Below are 17,500 nucleotides of genomic sequence, written 5' to 3'. Positions count from 1 at the left end.
GTGAGACAGGTTAGCTTTACCCTACTGATGTTGACCGTTGCTCCGATAGTAATCCAGCCCAGTACGAGAGGAACCGCAGGTTCGGATACATGGTACTCGCGCTTGGCTGTGCAGCCACTGGTGCAAGGCTATCATCCGAGGGCTTACGACTGAACGCCTCTAAGTCGGAATCCCGCCTAGAAGGAGCGATACATCCGCGCCCAGCATCGGTGAGCTTGGTCTTGGATAGCCGGGGTGGGAGGTGCTTTCCTCCCCACCGCCGGTGACGAGAGCCGCATGACACTGGAACCGGACCGGGGCTAATGAACGCCTCGGTCCACCTCCCTCGTCAAAGCAAATGTCTCTTGATCCGGGTGTGAAATGACTCGTAAACGACCTGATTCGGAGTGCGGGTGTCGTAAGTGGCAGAGCGGGTGCATATACCGCGATCCATTGAAAGTCATCCCGTCCACTCAAACATTTGTCGGGGGGAAGGCGAAAGCAAACCCCCGGCCCTCCGGAGCGGTCCAGGTCTGGTTCTCTGGGGCGCGGGCCCCGGAGACTCCGTACACCGGTTAGAGGGAGCCGGTGGCGGGCATAGGGGAGGTGGGTACTCCCCTGTGAAATCCTGGATGACGGTTTTAGGTCTCGTAGTGGGCGAAAATCGGACTTAGTGCAATTTCCGAAACTCTGGTTCTCTGGGGGCGCGGGCCCCGAGAGTCCGTACACCGGTTAGAGGGAGCCGGTGGCGGGCATAGGGAGGCAGGTCGCTCCCTTGAATGGTCCTGGATGTCTGGACTTAGTGCAATTTCTGAAACTCTGGTTCTCTGGGGGCGCGGGCCCCGAGAGTCCGTACACCGGTTAGAGGGAGCCGGTGGCGGGCATAGGGAGGCAGGTCGCTCCCTTGAATGGTCCTGGATGTCTGGACTTAGTGCAATTTCTGAAACTCTGGTTCTCTGGGGGCGCGGGCCCCGAGAGTCCGTACACCGGTTAGAGGGAGCCGGTGGCGGGCATAGGGAGGCAGGTCGCTCCCTTGAATGGTCCTGGATGTCTGGACTTAGTGCAATTTCTGAAACTCTGGTTCTCTGGGGGCGCGGGCCCCGAGAGTCCGTACACCGGTTAGAGGAAGCCGGTGGCGGGCATAGGGAGGCAGGTCGCTCCCTTGAATGGTCCTGGATGTCAGCAATTTCTTAAGAAGGGCGCCCTCTTGTGGTCCCATGGCCGAAGTACATGCTCCGAGCCCGGGTATGGCAGTGGGCGGAATGAGACTTAGAGGAATGTTGACGGAGCCATGAGGGGCCCCCCCTGGAGGTCCCATGGCCGAGAAAAGTGCTCCGAGCCCGGGGTGATAGAGAACCGTGAACGCCGCGGTTAAAGACCTCGGGTATGGCAGTGGGCGGAATGAGACTTAAAGGAATATTGACGGAGCCAAGAGGGGCCTCCCCTGGAGGTCCCATGGCCGAGAAAAGTGCCCCGAGCCCGGGGTGATAGAGAACCGTAAAGCGCGCGGGTTTGGGGCTCGGGTCTTCCAGTGGGCGGAGTGAGACTTAAAGGAATATTGACGGAGCCATGAAGGGCCCCCCCTGGAGGTCCCATGGCCGAGAAAAGTGCTCCGAGCCCGGGGTGATAGAGAACCGTAAAGCGCGCGGGTTTGGGGCTCGGGTCTTCCAGTGGGCGGAGTGAGACTTAAAGGAATATTGACGGAGCCATGAAGGGCCCCCCCTGGAGGTCCCATGGCCGAGAAAAGTGCTCCGAGCCCGGGGTGATAGAGAACCGTAAAGCGCGCGGGTTTGGGGCTCGGGTCTTCCAGTGGGCGGAGTGAGACTTAAAGGAATATTGACGGAGCCATGAAGGGCCCCCCCTGGAGGTCCCATGGCCGAGAAAAGTGCCCCGAGCCCGGGGAGATAGAGAACCGTAAAGCGCGCGGGTTTGGGGCTCGGGTCTTCCAGTGGGCGGAGTGAGACTTAAAGGAATATTGACGGAGCCATGAAGGGCCCCCCCTGGAGGTCCCATGGCCGAGAAAAGTGCTCCGAGCCCGGGGTGATAGAGAACCGTAAAGCGCGCGGGTTTGGGGCTCGGGTCTTCCAGTGGGCGGAATGAGACTTAAAGGAATATTGACGGAGCCAAGAGGGGCCTCCCCTGGAGGTCCCGTGGCCGAGAAAAGTGCCCCGAGCCCGGGGAGATAGAGAACCGTAAAGCGCGCGGGTTTGGGGCTCGGGTCTTCCAGTGGGCGGAGTGAGACTTAGAGAAATGATGACGGAGCTAAGAGGGGCCCCCCCTGGAGGTCCCATGGCCGAGAAAAGTGCTCCGAGCCCGGGGAGATAGAGAACCGTAAAGCGCGCGGGTTTGGGGCTCAGGTCTTCCAGTGGGCGGAGTGAGACTTAGAGAAATGATGACGGAGCTAAGAGGGGCCCCCCCTGGAGGTCCCATGGCCGAGAAAAGTGCTCCGAGCCCGGGGAGATAGAGAACCGTAAAGCGCGCGGGTTTGGGGCTCAGGTCTTCCAGTGGGCGGAGTGAGACTTAGAGGAATGATGACGGAGCTAAGAGGGGCCCCCCCTGGAGGTCCCATGGCCGAGAAAAGTGCTCCGAGCCCGGGGAGATAGAGAACCGTAAAGCGCGCGGGTTTGAGGCTCAGGTCTTCCAGTGGGCGCTCGTTCCAGCGGCGCGGGCTGAATGGTTTAGTCCGAGGAGGAGTGCTTAAGTGTGGGCCGGATAGGTTCGAGAGGTGCGCTGGGTTCCTGGAGGTCCAGCCCCGGAGGTTTGGAGCGGGCGATGGAGCTAGCGAGGCCGAGTCGGGTGAGCCTGGGCCGGGCATGGGCGTTGGCGGCGATGGGGGTCTTCTCCCCGGAGGTTTGGAGCGGGCGATGGAGCTAGCGAGGCCGAGTCGGGTGAGCCTGGGCCGGGCATGGGTGTTGGCAGCGACGGGGGTGTCTTCCCCGGAGGTAAGTACCGTGGGGGGCAAGCGTGAGATATTCCAGGCCGGGAAAAGTGAGCTAAATTCGGCAAAGCGTTGTTAAAAAGGGGGTTCGGTTGATTTTTTTGTTAAATCTAAACGAACAAAGGGTGCGAGGCGTGAAAATTGCATTCAGCCGTGATTTTTTGGCAAAGTGCTAACCCTAGTGGTCTCCCAGTGGGACGTTTTAAAGTAGGACTTAGAAAAATTTCTGACCCTCTTCGCCCTAGGTAGCAAGCCCAAAACGGAGCACCTCGGAGTGGTAAAAATTCAGAGGGCATGGGGGTTTCCAGTGCGGTGCCGTCAGGACATTAGGGTTCCTTTAGAAAAGACGAAAGTTTGGGTACACCGTATGTAACTATGACAAGCCCAAGGCTCTGGTTCGCCTGTGGGCATGAATATAGTGAGATTTCCGCGTTATCTCACTGGAGGTGACCCCGGAACGGTTCAAAACCTAAGTCGAGACTTCCATGGAACCCCGATGATGGGAGTTTGAAGCCCGAGGAGTGACGCCCTCTGGGCTAAGGTTGCTGGTAGGTTCGGCCCCCCTCTCTGGAGGTCTAAATGACTTCCATGGACCCCGGTGATGCGAATTTGATGCCCGAGGAGTGACTCACCTCTGGGCTAAGGGTGGTGGTATGCCCGGCCCCCCCTCTGGAGGTCTCCAAAACCTAAGTCGAGACTTCCATGGACCCCGGTTATCCGAATTTCATGCCCGAGGAGTGATGCCCTCTGGGCTAAGGGTGGTGGTAAGCCCGGCCCCCCCTCTCTGGAGGTCTAGATTGACTTCCATGGACCCCGGTTAAGCGTATTTCATGCCCGAGGAGTGACGCCCTCTGGGCTAAGGGTGGTGGTATGCCCGGCCCCCCCTCTGGAGGTCTCCAAAACCTAAGTCGAGACTTCCATGGACCCCGGTTATCCGAATTTCATGCCCGAGGAGTGACGCCCTCTGGGCTTAGGGTGGTGGTAAGCCCGGCCCCACTCTCTGGAGGTCTAAACTGACTTCCATGGACCCCGGTGATCCGAATTTCATGCCCGAGGAGTGACGCCCTCTCGGCTAGGGTGGTGGTAAGTGCAGCCCCCCCTCTCTGGAGGTCTAAAATGACTTCCATGGACCCCGGTGAAGCGAATTTCATGCCCGAGGAGTGACGCCCTCTCGGCTAGGGTGGTGGTAAGCCAGGCCCCCCCTCTCTGGAGGTCAAAACTGACTTCCATGGACCCCGGTTATCCGAATTTCATGCCCGAGGAGTGACGCCCTCTGGGCTTAGGGTGGTGGTAAGACCGGCCCCACTCTCTGGAGGTCTAAACTGACTTCCATGGACCCCGGTGATCCGAATTTCATGCCCGAGGAGTGACGCCCTCTCGGCTAGGGTGGTGGTAAGTGCAGCCCCCCCTCTCTGGAGGTCTAAAATGACTTCCATGGACCCCGGTGAAGCGAATTTCATGCCCGAGGAGTGACGCCCTCTCGGCTAGGGTGGTGGTAAGCCAGGCCCCCCCTCTCTGGAGGTCAAAACTGACTTCCATGGACCCCGGTATAGCGTATTTCATGCCCGAGGAGTGACGCCCTCTGGGCTAAGGGTGGTGGTATGCCCGGCCCCCCCTCTGGAGGTCTCCAAAACCTAAGTCGAGACTTCCATGGACCCCGGTTATCCGAATTTCATGCCCGAGGAGTGACGCCCTCTGGGCTAAGGGTGGTGGTAAGCCCGGCCCCCCCTCTCTGGAGGTCTAAAATCACTTCCATGGACCCCGGTGTAGCGTATTTCATGCCCGAGGAGTGACGCCCTCTGGGCTTAGGGTGGTGGTAAGCCCGGCCCCACTCTCTGGAGGTCTAAACTGACTTCCATGGACCCCGGTTATCTGAATTTCATGCCCGAGGAGTGACGCCCTCTGGGCTTAGGGTGGTGGTAAGCCCGGCCCCACTCTCTGGAGGTCTAAACTGACTTCCATGGACCCCGGTTATCCGAATTTCATGCCCGAGGAGTGACGCCCTCTGGGCTAAGGGTGGTGGTAAGCCCGGCCCCCCCTCTCTGGAGGTCTAAAATCACTTCCATGGACCCCGGTGTAGCGTATTTCATGCCCGAGGAGTGACGCCCTCTGGGCTTAGGGTGGTGGTAAGCCCGGCCCCACTCTCTGGAGGTCTAAACTGACTTCCATGGACCCCGGTTATCCGAATTTCATGCCCGAGGAGTGACGCCCTCTGGGCTTAGGGTGGTGGTAAGCCCGGCCCCACTCTCTGGAGGTCTAAACTGACTTCCATGGACCCCGGTTATCCGAATTTCATGCCCGAGGAGTGACGCCCTCTGGGCTTAGGGTGGTGGTAAGCCCGGCCCCACTCTCTGGAGGTCTAAACTGACTTCCATGGACCCCGGTTATCCGAATTTCATGCCCGAGGAATGATGAACCTCTGGGCTAAGGGTGGTGGTAAGTGCAGCCCCCCCTCTGGAGGTTTCCAAAACCTAAGTCGAGACTTCCATGGACCCCGGTGATGCGAATTTCAAGCCCGAGGAGTGGTGCCCTCTGGGCTAAGGGTGGTGGTAAGCCCGGCCCCCCCTCTCTGGAGGTCTAAAAGGACTTCCATGGACCCCGGTATAGCGTATTTCATGCCCGAGGAGTGACGCCCTCTGGGCTTAGGGTGGTGGTAAGTGCAGCCCCCCCTCTGGAGGTTTCCAAAACCTAAGTCGAGACTTCCATGGACCCCGGTGATGCGAATTTCAAGCCCGAGGAGTGGTGCCCTCTGGGCTAAGGGTGGTGGTAAGCCCGGCCCCCCCTCTCTGGAGGTCTAAACTGACTTCCATGGACCCCGGTGTAGCGTATTTCATGCCCGAGGAGTGACGCCCTCTGGGCTTAGGGTGGTGGTAAGCCAGGCCCCCCCTCTCTGGAGGTCAAAATTGACTTCCATGGACCCCGGTTATCCGAATTTTATGCCCGAGGAGTGACGCCCTCTGGGCTAAGGGTGGTGGTAAGTCCGGCCCCCACCCTCTGGATGCGTTCAAAACCTAAGTCGAGACTTCCATGGACCCCGGTGATGCGAAGTGACATGCCCGAAGAGTGGTGCCTTCTGGGCTAAGGTTGTGATAAGCCCGGTCTCTCCTCTGGAGGTCTGTGGTTTTAAAGTGAATATTTTCTAAGTCCCTCACCTGAGATTTTAAGAGAATCAGGACCCTCCTCAAGCCTCGTAGCGAGTCCGAGGGAGGTTCATCGTTGTCGGCTATGCGAAAGGGGTTCAGACGCCTCTAATCCTGTGGGCATATGGTTTCTCAGCCTGGTGCCGTCGGGATATTAGGGAGGCATTAAATCAGACGTAAGTTTGGGTAACAGCGATGCGAAACGCTATGCCCAAAGGAGTGGCTTCCCGATGGGCTTGAAATAATGGGAATGTCCGCTCTGCTTCCCTGGATGTGTTCAAAACCTAAGTCGAGACATCCGTAGACCCCGTTGATGCGAATTCCATGCCCGAGGAGTGACGCCCTCTGGGCTTAAGGGTGGTGGTAAGACCGGCCCCACTCTCTGGAGGTCTAAACTGACTTCCATGGACCCCGGTGATGCGAATTTCATGCCCGAGGAGTGGTGCCCTCTGGGCTAAGAGTGGTGGTAAGACCGGCCCCACTCTCTGGATGTCTAAAATGACTTCCATGGACCCCGGTGATTCGAATTTCAAGCCCGAGGAGGTGCACACCTCCGGGCTAAGGGGATGGTTTGGGTGGCCTCCCCTCTGGATGTGTTCAAAACCTAAGTTGAGACATCCATGGACCCCGGTTATCCGAATTTCATGCCCGAGGAGTGACGCCCTCTGGGCTAAGAGTGGTGGTAAGACCGGCCCCACTCTCTGGAGGTCTAAAATGACTTCCATGGACCCCGGTGATGCGAATACACAAGCCCGAGGAGTGGCACACCTCTGGGCTAAGGGGATGGTTTGGGTTGCCTCCCCTCTGGAGGTCTAAAATGACTTCCATGGACCCCGTTGATGCGAATACACAAGCCCGAGGACTGGCACACCTCTGGGCTAAGGGGATGGTTTGGGTTGCCTCCCCTCTGGAGGTCAAAAATGACTTCCATGGACCCCGTTGATGCGAATACACAAGCCCGAGGACTGGCACACCTCTGGGCTAAGGGGATGGTTTGGGTTGCCTCCCCTCTGGAGGTCAAAAATGACTTCCATGGACCCCGTTGATGCGAATACACAAGCCCGAGGACTGGCACACCTCTGGGCTAAGGGGATGGTTTGGGTTGCCTCCCCTCTGGAGGTCAAAAATGACTTCCATGGACCCCGTTGATGCGAATACACAAGCCCGAGGACTGGCACACCTCTGGGCTAAGGGGATGGTTAGGGTGGCCTCCCCTCTGGATGTCTAAAATGACTTCCATGGACCCCGGTGATGCGAATACACAAGCCCGAGGAGTGGCACACCTCTGGGCTAAGGGGATGGTTTGGGTTGCCTCCCCTCTGGAGGTCTAAAAATGACTTCCATAGACCCCGGCGAAGCGAATTTAAAGCCCGAGGACTGGCACCCCTCTGGGCTAAGGGGATGGTTAGGGTGGCCTCCCCTCTGGATGTCTAAAATGACTTCCATGGACCCCGGTGATGCGAATACACAAGCCCGAGGAGTGGCACACCTCTGGGCTAAGGGGATGGTTTGGGTTGCCTCCCCTCTGGAGGTCTAAAAATGACTTCCATAGACCCCGGCGAAGCGAATTTAAAGCCCGAGGACTGGCACCCCTCTGGGCTAAGGGTGGTGGTTAATCCGGCCCCCCCTTCTGGATGTGTTCAAAACCTAAGTCGAGACATCCATGGACCCCGGTGATGCGAAGTGACATGCCCGAGGAGTGGCGCCCTCTGGGCTAAGGTTGTGATAAGCCCGGTCTCTCCTCTGGAGGTCTGTGGTTTTAAAGTGAAAATTTTCTAAGTCCCTCACCTGAGATTTTAAGAAAATCAGGACCCTCCTCAAGCCTCGTAGCGAGTCCGAGGGAGGTTCATCGTTGTCGGCTATGCGAACGAGGTTCCAATGCCTCAAATCCTGTGGGCATATGGTTTCTCAGCCTGGTGCCGTCGGGATATTAGGGAGGCATTAAATCAGACGTAAGTTTGGGTAACAGCGATGCGAAACGCTATGCCCAAAAGAGTGGCTTCCCGATGGGCTTGAAATAATGGGAATGTCCGCTCTGCTTCCCTGGATGTGTTCAAAACCTAAGTCGAGACATCCGTAGACCCCGTTGATGCGAATACCGAAGCCCGAGGACTGGCACACCTCTGGGCTAGGGTGGGGATAAGATATGCCCCCACCCTCTGGAGGTTTTCAAAACCTAAGTCGAGACCTCCATAGACCCCGGTGATGCGAATACCGAAGCCCGAGGACTGGCACCCCTCTGGGCTAGGGTGGGGATAAGATATGCCCCCACCCTCTGGAGGTTTTCAAAACCTAAGTCGAGACCTCCATAGACCCCGGTGATGCGAATACCGAAGCCCGAGGACTGGCACCCCTCTGGGCTAGGGTGGTGGTTAATCCGGCCCCCCCTCTGGAGGTTTTCAAAACCTAAGTTGAGACCTCCGTAGACCCCGGTGATGCGAATACCGAAGCCCGAGGACTGGCACCCCTCTGGGCTAGGGTGGTGGTTAATCCGGCCCCCCCTCTGGAGGTTTTCAAAACCTAAGTTGAGACCTCCGTAGACCCCGGTGATGCGAATACCGAAGCCCGAGGACTGGCACACCTCTGGGCTAGGGTGGTGGTTAATCCGGCCCCCCCTCTGGAGGTTTTCAAAACCTAAGTTGAGACCTCCGTAGACCCCGGTGATGCGAATACCGAAGCCCGAGGACTGGCACACCTCTGGGCTAAGGGGTTGGTATGCTCGGCCTCCCCTCTGGAAGTCTAAAAATAATTAGAAATATTTCTAAGTTCGACAACGAGCACTGGCAGAACTGGACCAAAGACTTCCATACACCCCGGTGATGCGAAGTTTCAAGCCCGAGGAGTGGCACACCTCTGGGCTAAGGGGATGGTTTGGGTTGCCTCCCCTCTGGAGGTCTAAAAATGACTTCCATGGACCCCGTTGATGCGAATACACAAGCCCGAGGACTGGCACACCTCTGGGCTAAGGGGATGGTTTGGGTTGCCTCCCCTCTGGAGGTCTAAAAATGACTTCCATGGACCCCGTTGATGCGAATACACAAGCCCGAGGAGTGGCACACCTCTGGGCTAAGGGGATGGTTTGGGTTGCCTCCCCTCTGGATGTCTAAAATGACTTCCATGGACCCCGTTGATGCGAATACACAAGCCCGAGGACTGGGACACCCTCTGGGCTTAAGGTGGAGGTAAGCCCGGCCTCCCCTCTTTATTAAAAAAAATACTCTAAGTCCCAACGGCAAATGCCAGAGCTTTAAGCCGAAACTCAAGAGAGTTCGATCGGTATAACTGACTTGACTATCTGCCCTTAGCCCCCGATGGTTCATTCTATATATGCCCGGAGAAGTGGCTGGTTTCCGGGGCCAAAAAAGCCAAATGGTCTCCTATATTCATGCGACGGGTGCCTAAAGGTAAGTTTACCGCCCCCAGTGAACTGCCTAAGGTCCATAGGCCTCCGACCACTGCTCCCTTAGCGGGGCGGTGGAACGGGCCGCCCGCCGACAAAGTTAACTGTTAAACCCATTTAATTTCAATGACCTTTAGTTCCAACTCCCTCCCTGGGGGGGATTGGTTCTATATATGCCCGGAGAAGTGGCTGGTTTCCGGGGCCAAAAAAGCCAAATGGTCTCCTATATTCATGCGACGGGTGCCTAAAGGTAAGTTTACCCACCCCGGTGAACTGCCTAAGGTCCATAGGCCTCCGACCACTGCTCCCTTAGCGGGGCGGTGGAACGGGCCGCCCGCCGACAAAGTTAACTGTTAAACCCATTTAATTTCAATGACCTTTAGTTCCAACTCCCTCCCTGGGGGGGATTGGTTCTATATATGCCCGGAGAAGTGGCTGGTTTCCGGGGCCAAAAAAGCCAAATGGTCTCCTATATTCATGCGACGGGTGCCTAAAGGTAAGTTTACCCACCCCGGTGAACTGCCTAAGGTCCATAGGCCTCCGACCACTGCTCCCTTAGCGGGGCGGTGGAACGGGCCGCCCGCCGACAAAGTTAACTGTTAAACCCATTTAATTTCAATGACCTTTAGTTCCAACTCCCTCCCTGGGGGGGATTGGTTCTATATATGCCCGGAGAAGTGGCTGGTTTCCGGGGCCAAAAAAGCCAAATGGTCTCCTATATTCATGCGACGGGTGCCTAAAGGTAAGTTTACCCACCCCGGTGAACTGCCTAAGGTCCATAGGCCTCCGACCACTGCTCCCTTAGCGGGGCGGTGGAACGGGCCGCCCGCCGACTAAGTTAACCCATAACCACTGATCGTTTAAGTCTTAAGGCCGGTCGGACCTCGTAAAAAGTCTCCCTCTGGGAGGATCACCCAATCTCCACCCCCCCTCCATCTCCAAACCGAAGCAAGTACCACACGGGAACACTCTGTTTGGGGATTCAGAAATAAATGTATTTATTTCGCAGTAAAACATATCAAAGCCACGGGGGTGCAGAAACACGGAGTGAATCCCGGCTGGGTTGCGCTTTGAAGAGGGTCCGGTTCAGGCCGTTTCGAGGGCGGAAAGACGGTTCTCACGAGCCCGCATCACATCGGCCGCAGAGAGGCCGGCTCGGTAGAAGGCCCGGGCAGTGATGTTGGAGTGGCACATGCTTGTCGTCACTCGATCTCTATCTTCGGCCGGCAGAGTCGAAACCTGAAACAGAGGTGCGAGGTGTCAGAAGTAGGAAGGCCGGGGTTAAGAGCCCACATAAGTCGGATTAAGTTCAACACTCACTTGGTTCGAAACAGCCGTGCGGATCAGGTTGAAGGCCACCGCGCCTCCGAGGCCCGCATCCGTCCACGCGATCCGAAGCAGTGAGTTTGGCTTGCGCAGCTGGTTCCCCCTGTCCAAGAACACGAACCCGTCCCGGGCCCCGTGTAAGTCGCTGAGTGCGGTCAACCAGGCCAGCTCTGTGGCAGACAACCCGATCGGAGCGTCCCCGAACGAGGCGTTGGTCTTGTGTTCACGAACATAAACCACGAAGCCGGTGCCATCCGTGGTGCTGGCTTGCCTCAACTCTCCAACCGTCAGGTTGAGAAACACAACCGACCGGTGACCGGTTAAGACAGACAAAAGGCCGAGCAGGTACCCCTGGAGCATCCGTAGCGTCGACCGGCGGGCGGTGTCCCCCGTCCGGGCCGCGTCTATGAGCTCTGGGATTCGGGTCTTAGCGTGGCTTAGGAAGACCCTGAAATCCGAAGGTTGCGGCAAGCGACTCAGCTTCGCTCTCTTCACGCGCTGGCGATGGCCCAGAATCGTGCGTGCGATGTCCCGATGAGCCTTGGCGAAGGTCAGCTTCAGCCTCTGGAGCTCTTCGGGGCTGACCCCGGCGGTCTCTGGGTCGAAGGCAGCGACGTGGGAGACGAACGCCTTGGCGCTGTGCAGGTAACACTTAACGGTTGTCGAAGCGTAACCCAGTTTCTGAAGGCTCTGTACCCAAGTGGGAACGTTCGTGTGATGGACGAAAGACAGGTCTGTGAATTGGCAGCCGGGCGGGGCGCAGTGAAGCAGGAACCGAATAACGTGGCCCCGTCGCTGGCGAGAGTTCTCGATGTCCTTCGGTGACGCGTCGACCCGCAGGTAGAACTTCTGAAAGTCGTCTACCGAACGGCTGACGTAGGTGTCCCGAAACCGATGCGGGATCACGAGCTGCCTCCCCCGGGAGGTTCGCCGTGCCCGCTCGGTCTCTGAATCCGTGTCCGAGGTGGATTCGGCAGGGGAAGACTCGCTCGGTTGGTAGTCGCTGTCGACCGGCTCCGGCGTGGCTTGGCCCGTAGTGGCTTGGCCCGGGGAGGCTTGGTCCGGCGAGGCTGGGTCCGGCGAAGCTGGGTCCGGCGTGTTGGGTCCCGGCGTGCTTGGGCCCGGCGTGCTTGGGCCCGGCATGGCTGGGTCCGGCATGCTGGGGCCCGGCGTGCTGGGGCCCGGCGAGGCTGGATTCGGGGAACAGGATACCGAGGGCGGTGGAGGGTTCCGCGGCTTAGACTGTTGATAGCGACGCAGAAGGTGGATGGTGCGAAGGCGTCGAGCGGCAGAGAGAGCGATCCGAAGGGCGAGGCCTTTGAGGGAATGCGCCGAGCCCAGGTGATCCGCCGGCGAAGAGAGAGACGGCAGGCCGCAGAGAGGGCAGTCGAGCTGGGACGAATTCTCCCCACTTTGGTCCAGTCCCCGGAGAAAGTCAATGTCGGCAGATCCAAGGCGGTGGAAGGTGGTATAATGGGAAGTCAGATCCGTAATGGCTTGCTCGCAGAGCGGGCAAGCATCAGGCGTGGTTGGCTCCGGCGTGCTTGGGTCCGGTGAGCTTGGGTACAGCATGGTTGGGTCCGGCGTGCTTGGGTCCGGCGTGCTTGGGTCCGGCGTGTTCGGGTCCGGCGTGTTCGGGTCCGGCGTGCTCGGTCCCGGCGTGCTCGGTCCCGGCGTGCTCGGTCCCGGCGTGTTCGGTCCCGGCGCGCTCGGTCCCGGCGTGCTTGGTCCCGGCGGCGAGGCTGGATTCGGGGAACGGGATCCCGAGGGCGGTGGAGGGTTCCGCGGCTTAGACTGTTGATAGCGACGCAGAAGGTGGAGGGTGCGAAGGCGTCGAGCGGCAGAGAGAGCGATCCGAAGGGCGAGGCCTTTGAGGGAATGCGCCGAGCCCAGGTGATCTGCCGGCGAAGAGAGAGACGGCAGGCCGCAGAGAGGGCAGTCGAGCTGTGATGAATTCTCCCCGCTTCGGTCCAGTTCTCGGAGGAAGGCTGCGTCGTCCGGTCCGAGTCTGTGGAAGATGGTAAAGTGGAAAGTCAGATCCGTAGCAATGGCTTGTTCGCAAAGCGGGCAGCTATCCATGGTGAGAGACTGACGGCTCCGAGTGAAGGCGACCCCTTATATAGCCCCCGGTTCGTGCATAATTAGGGGTTATGGGCGTTGATCGCTCCCGTTCGCGTTCGACGTTCGCCCATCTTGGGTGTATGAACCAATGAGAACCAAGACCGATAGCGTATTACTGCCAAAATTAGTCCCGGTTTCCGAGCCAGGTGCCGGGCAGAGCGATGGGGAGTGGTCCCCAAGGTCCGTGGGGCCTACCACTGTCATAAATCCGAGTGGCTTCCACTCGGTCCGCCTCGACCGGGTACCTTTAAGGTCAAGTCCCAACCCCGGATCTCGTATCACGGTGGTATTGGGACTGCCTGTGGGTCTATAGGCCACCGACCATCTGCCCACTTGTGGGGCGGGTGGAACGGGCCGCCCCGTCGATTGTTATAAGCCCGTTGTGTCCACCCCGATGATTCGTTCGATGTATGCCTGGGAAGGTAAAACATTCCTGGGCATGGGGGGTCGAGCGTATGAGGGGTTTCCCCCGTCCCGAAAGAGAGAGTTTTCCGACCGATGATTCGTTCGATATGCCTGCCCGGGGAGGGTCAACTTCCCTGGGCACCGGGGGGTCGAACGTATGAGGATTGTCCCCCTTTTTAAACCCATAAATTTGCCCGTGCGCGAGTCGACGGGGCCGCGTAACCCCCCGAGGCGTTGGCCGGCGGTCATCCGCCGGTCCGTGGGATCTCCCGACCTTTCCCCTCCTTTGAGCGGGACGTGGGAGCGCACCACCGGGCCCCCGGCTGGAAACGGCCGGAGGCAAAGAGCGCATTAGAGGTGACACGGATCGGTCTTCCACAGACCGCGGCTGGAAGTTCGCAGGGTCGGCCTACGGGATCCGACCCTTCGTCTTCTTAAACGCAGACTTCCGTAGGCTCCGGGGGGCGAAACCGTAAACCTTTGCCGACCTCCTCGCACTGCGAGGGGGCCAGGATTTGCGGCTTGTCCGCGTATCGGTCCTACCAAGGACCGCGGCTGGAAGTTCGGTGGTGAGCCCTCGACCTTACGAGATTGAGGGCAAAACCCTTCGTCTTCTGAACATCAGACGGCTCCGGTGGTGGCGTACCGTAAAAACCTATGCCGACTTCCTCGCGCTTTGAGGGGGCCAGGATTCTCTTCCATTCTCTTCCCTTAACGGCTGTCCTTCACGGCCGTTCGAGCTCGGTATACGCGGAGCACCAGGGGCAGGCTTCTAAGCCTAAATACAGTGCTTAGAGCGATCCTCCCCACCTTGTGCTCCCAGCCTCCATGGCTCGTGGATGCCCGTAAGAGGCATGTCCGCTTGTCCAGAACGGTTCCGAGGGGGACTTAGTCGGCCGGTCGATCCAACAGTAGGTCCGTTCAACGTCCGCGTCGGTGGTGCCTTAGGGTCGGGATCCGTTTGAGGGAAGGACCCGGCCCCTAGCCTGCACCGTCCGGGCGAGAATCATACGTTTTCCAAGTTGCCAAGTCGATTGCAGACCCCCACAGCGGGGTCGCGTTCGATCCTCTTCGCTGGTGTCCCCTGAGATCACTCTCACGGGCTCCATGCGCCCCCTCTCTTTCCCCGTCCGGGGTTTGAGATCCAAGGGGGGTCGGTCTGGTTGATCCTGCCAGTATTATATGCTTGTCTCAAAGATTAAGCCATGCAAGTCTAAGTACACACGGGTTTTGGTACAGTGAAACTGCGAATGGCTCATTAAATCAGTTATGGTTCCTTTGATCGCTCCACACGTTACTTGGTATAACTGTGGTAATTCCAGAGCTAATACATGCAAACGAAGCGTTGGAAGGGTTCTGGGGGTCGGCGTGAAATGCTCTCCCGGCCCCTGTCCCCCGGATACGTGCATTTATCAGAACCGAAAAACCCTCCCGGCTCCGGTCGGGTCGCTTTGGTGACTCTAGATAACCTCTGGCCGATCGTTAAGCCCTCCGGGGCGGCGACGTATCATTCGAGTGTCTGCCCTATCAACTTTCGACGGTAGGCTACGTGCCTACCGTGGTGACCACGGGTAACGGGGAATCTGGGTTCGATTCCGGAGAGGGAGCCTGAGAAACGGCTACCACTTCCAAGGAAGGCAGCAGGCGCGCAAATTACCCATTCCCGACACGGGGAGGTAGTGACGAAAAATATCGATGCGGGTCCTATGATCCTGTGGAGCGTAATCGAAATGAACTCAATCTATGTCCGTGAGTGATGACCCATTGGAGGGCAAGTCTGGTGCCAGCAGCCGCGGTAATTCCAGCTCCAATAGCGTATGCTAAAGTTGCTGCAGTTAAAAAGCTCGTAGTTGGATGTGGGGACAGGTCTCGGATCCCCTGTACTGTCCGGGATGGCGTGGGGAGCTCCTTCGGGGGTGACCCCCTGTCTCTGGGTGGATGTTGGGACCTGGTCCCTACCCGCCGGTGTCCTCTGCTCGCCGGCCGCGGAGAAGCCCTTAGCTGGGTACTTCACTGCGGTGCACGGTGGGTTGGAGGGTCCGGAGCGTTTACTTTGAATAAAGCAGAGTGCTCAAAGCAGGCCGACACGTGCCATGTCTGACTGAGCTAGGAATAATGGAATAGGGCCCTTCCGCGGGGCTTCGGGGTCTCTCCTTCGGGACGGCTGGTCGTTCCGGAGTGGGGCTCCGGGGCTTCCACGGTCCTATTTCGTGGGTTTTAAGGACCGAGGGCAATGATTAAGAGGGACGGCCGGGGGCATCCGTACCACACCGATAGAGGTGAAATTCGTTGACCGGTGTGGGACGAACGAAAGCGAAAGCATTTGCCAAGAATGTTTTCATTAATCAAGAACGAAAGTCGGGGGAGCGAAGACGATCAGATACCGTCGTAGTTCCGACCGTAAACTATGCCGACCCGCGATCCGGCGGCGTGAGGCTAGCGACCATGACCCGCCGGGCAGCGTGAGGGAAACCACGAGTCTTTGGGCTCTGGGGGGAGTACGGTTGCAAAGCTGAAACTTAAAGGAATTGACGGAAGGGCACCACCAGGAGTGGAGCTTGCGGCTTAATTTGACTCAACACGGGGAATCTCACCCGGCCCGGACACGGTAAGGATTGACAGATTGATGGCTCTTTCTTGATTCTGTGGGTGGTGGTGCATGGCCGTTGGGAGTTCGTGGAGCGATTCGTCTGGTTAACTCCGATAACGGACGAGACCCTGTGCCTTAAAAAGTTACACGGCCCTCCCTTGGGTCCCTGTGGGGGCTTGCGGCCCGAGGGGTTCGTCGGTCGGTGGCCGAACTTCTTAGAGCGATCCGGGGCAAGGCAAAGCCGTATGAGATTCGGGGCCATAACAGGTCTGTGATGCCCTTAGACGCCCGGGGCCGCACGTGAGTTACACTGGCTGGTTCAGCATGTGCATCCATCCTATGCCGAAAGGCCTGGGCAATCCTATGAACGCCTTCCCCGCTGGGGATAGGGGATTGTAACTTTTCCCCTTGAACGAGGAATTCCAAGTAGTCGCGGGTCACCAGCCCGCGTCGATTAAGTCCCTGCCCTTTGTACACACCGCCCGTCGCTACTACCGATTGGATGGCCTGGTGAGGTCCTCGGACCATCTCCGAGGTGCCCCTTTACCGGGGGGTTGCCTCGTTGAGGTGGGAAGTCGATCGAACCTGGGCATCTAGAGGGAGTAAAAGTCGTAACAAGGTTTCCGTAGGGGAACCTGCGGAAGGATCATTAACGGTGACCTGGCCACGGCCGGTTGTCGAGTCGGACTCGAGAGGCCAAACCTCCCCCGGCGGGTACCTTCAAGGTATGGACCGCAGAAGCCTCGTACCTTTCGTCGTCGGCCGACGTGAGTCTCTCCCCCTCCGGGTGGGTGGACGTAGCGAGCCGGCTTCGGAACTCGGGGTTATGCGAGGACCGCCTTAGGTGCATAGGTACCCCGGTCCGCCCCCCTCGTTCGCGGGGGGGAGAGTGGCGCCGGAGCCGCCCGCCGGGTCGTTAAACCAACCATTGATCGTTGAAGGCTTGATTGTGCGTGCGCGAGTCAAAGGGGCTTACTCACCCCCAGGGCGTTGGCCGGTGCTCGCCGGCCTCGGTGGGATCTCCCTGAACCCATCCCCCCGGCACAGGGGGTGGTGGTGGACGGGAGCGTACCGCCGGGCGAAACTCTTTCCCCTCACGGGGTTGGAGCGGAGCTTAAGAGCGCATGCAAATACCCCGATGTTGGCTTCGCAGAGACGGACCGTATAATAGTCTAAGGCCGGTGCGCGAGTTGAAGGGGCCTCACGAACCCCGGATGCGTTTAAACACCCGAAGGAGACGGCCGGTGCCCGCCGGTCCTGACTAGGTGGGATCTACCCAGCGCCTTCCCCTAAGCGGGGGACTTGGGAGCGTACCACCGGGCCTCGCTCATACCCTCCGGGGTGGAGAGCTTGGCTTTGAGCGCACGCCTGAATGCCTTAGACCGGGACCCGTAACGCAGCGAACCAAACCCTGGGCCTCGCCGGGAACGGTGGGGCCTAGACCCGGTCTCCTAAACCACGTAAGTCTCGGGCACCTACTCGGGCGATCGTCCCCCGGGCCGTAACTCCTCGGTCCGGTGGTGACGCCCAGGTTCAATGACCTTCCCCCCTCCACGGGGGGGAAGGCACCCGGCTTGAAATATTGTCAAACGTTGTCTCGT

The 17,500-nt window shown here is 58.7% G+C and overlaps 1 pseudogene; it reads left to right on the top strand.

The window, feature by feature from the left end:
- LOC136702879 (28S ribosomal RNA) overlaps nucleotides 1-464 on the top strand; it is a 4,392-nt pseudogene extending 3,928 nt beyond the window's left edge.
- The last annotated feature ends 17,036 nt before the right edge of the window (nucleotides 465-17,500 follow it).

This window comes from Hoplias malabaricus, chromosome 7, assembly GCF_029633855.1.
Source record: "Hoplias malabaricus isolate fHopMal1 chromosome 7, fHopMal1.hap1, whole genome shotgun sequence".
Classification (NCBI taxonomy): Eukaryota; Metazoa; Chordata; class Actinopteri; order Characiformes; family Erythrinidae; genus Hoplias; species Hoplias malabaricus.
This window is presented reverse-complemented; position numbering and strand designations above follow the sequence as displayed.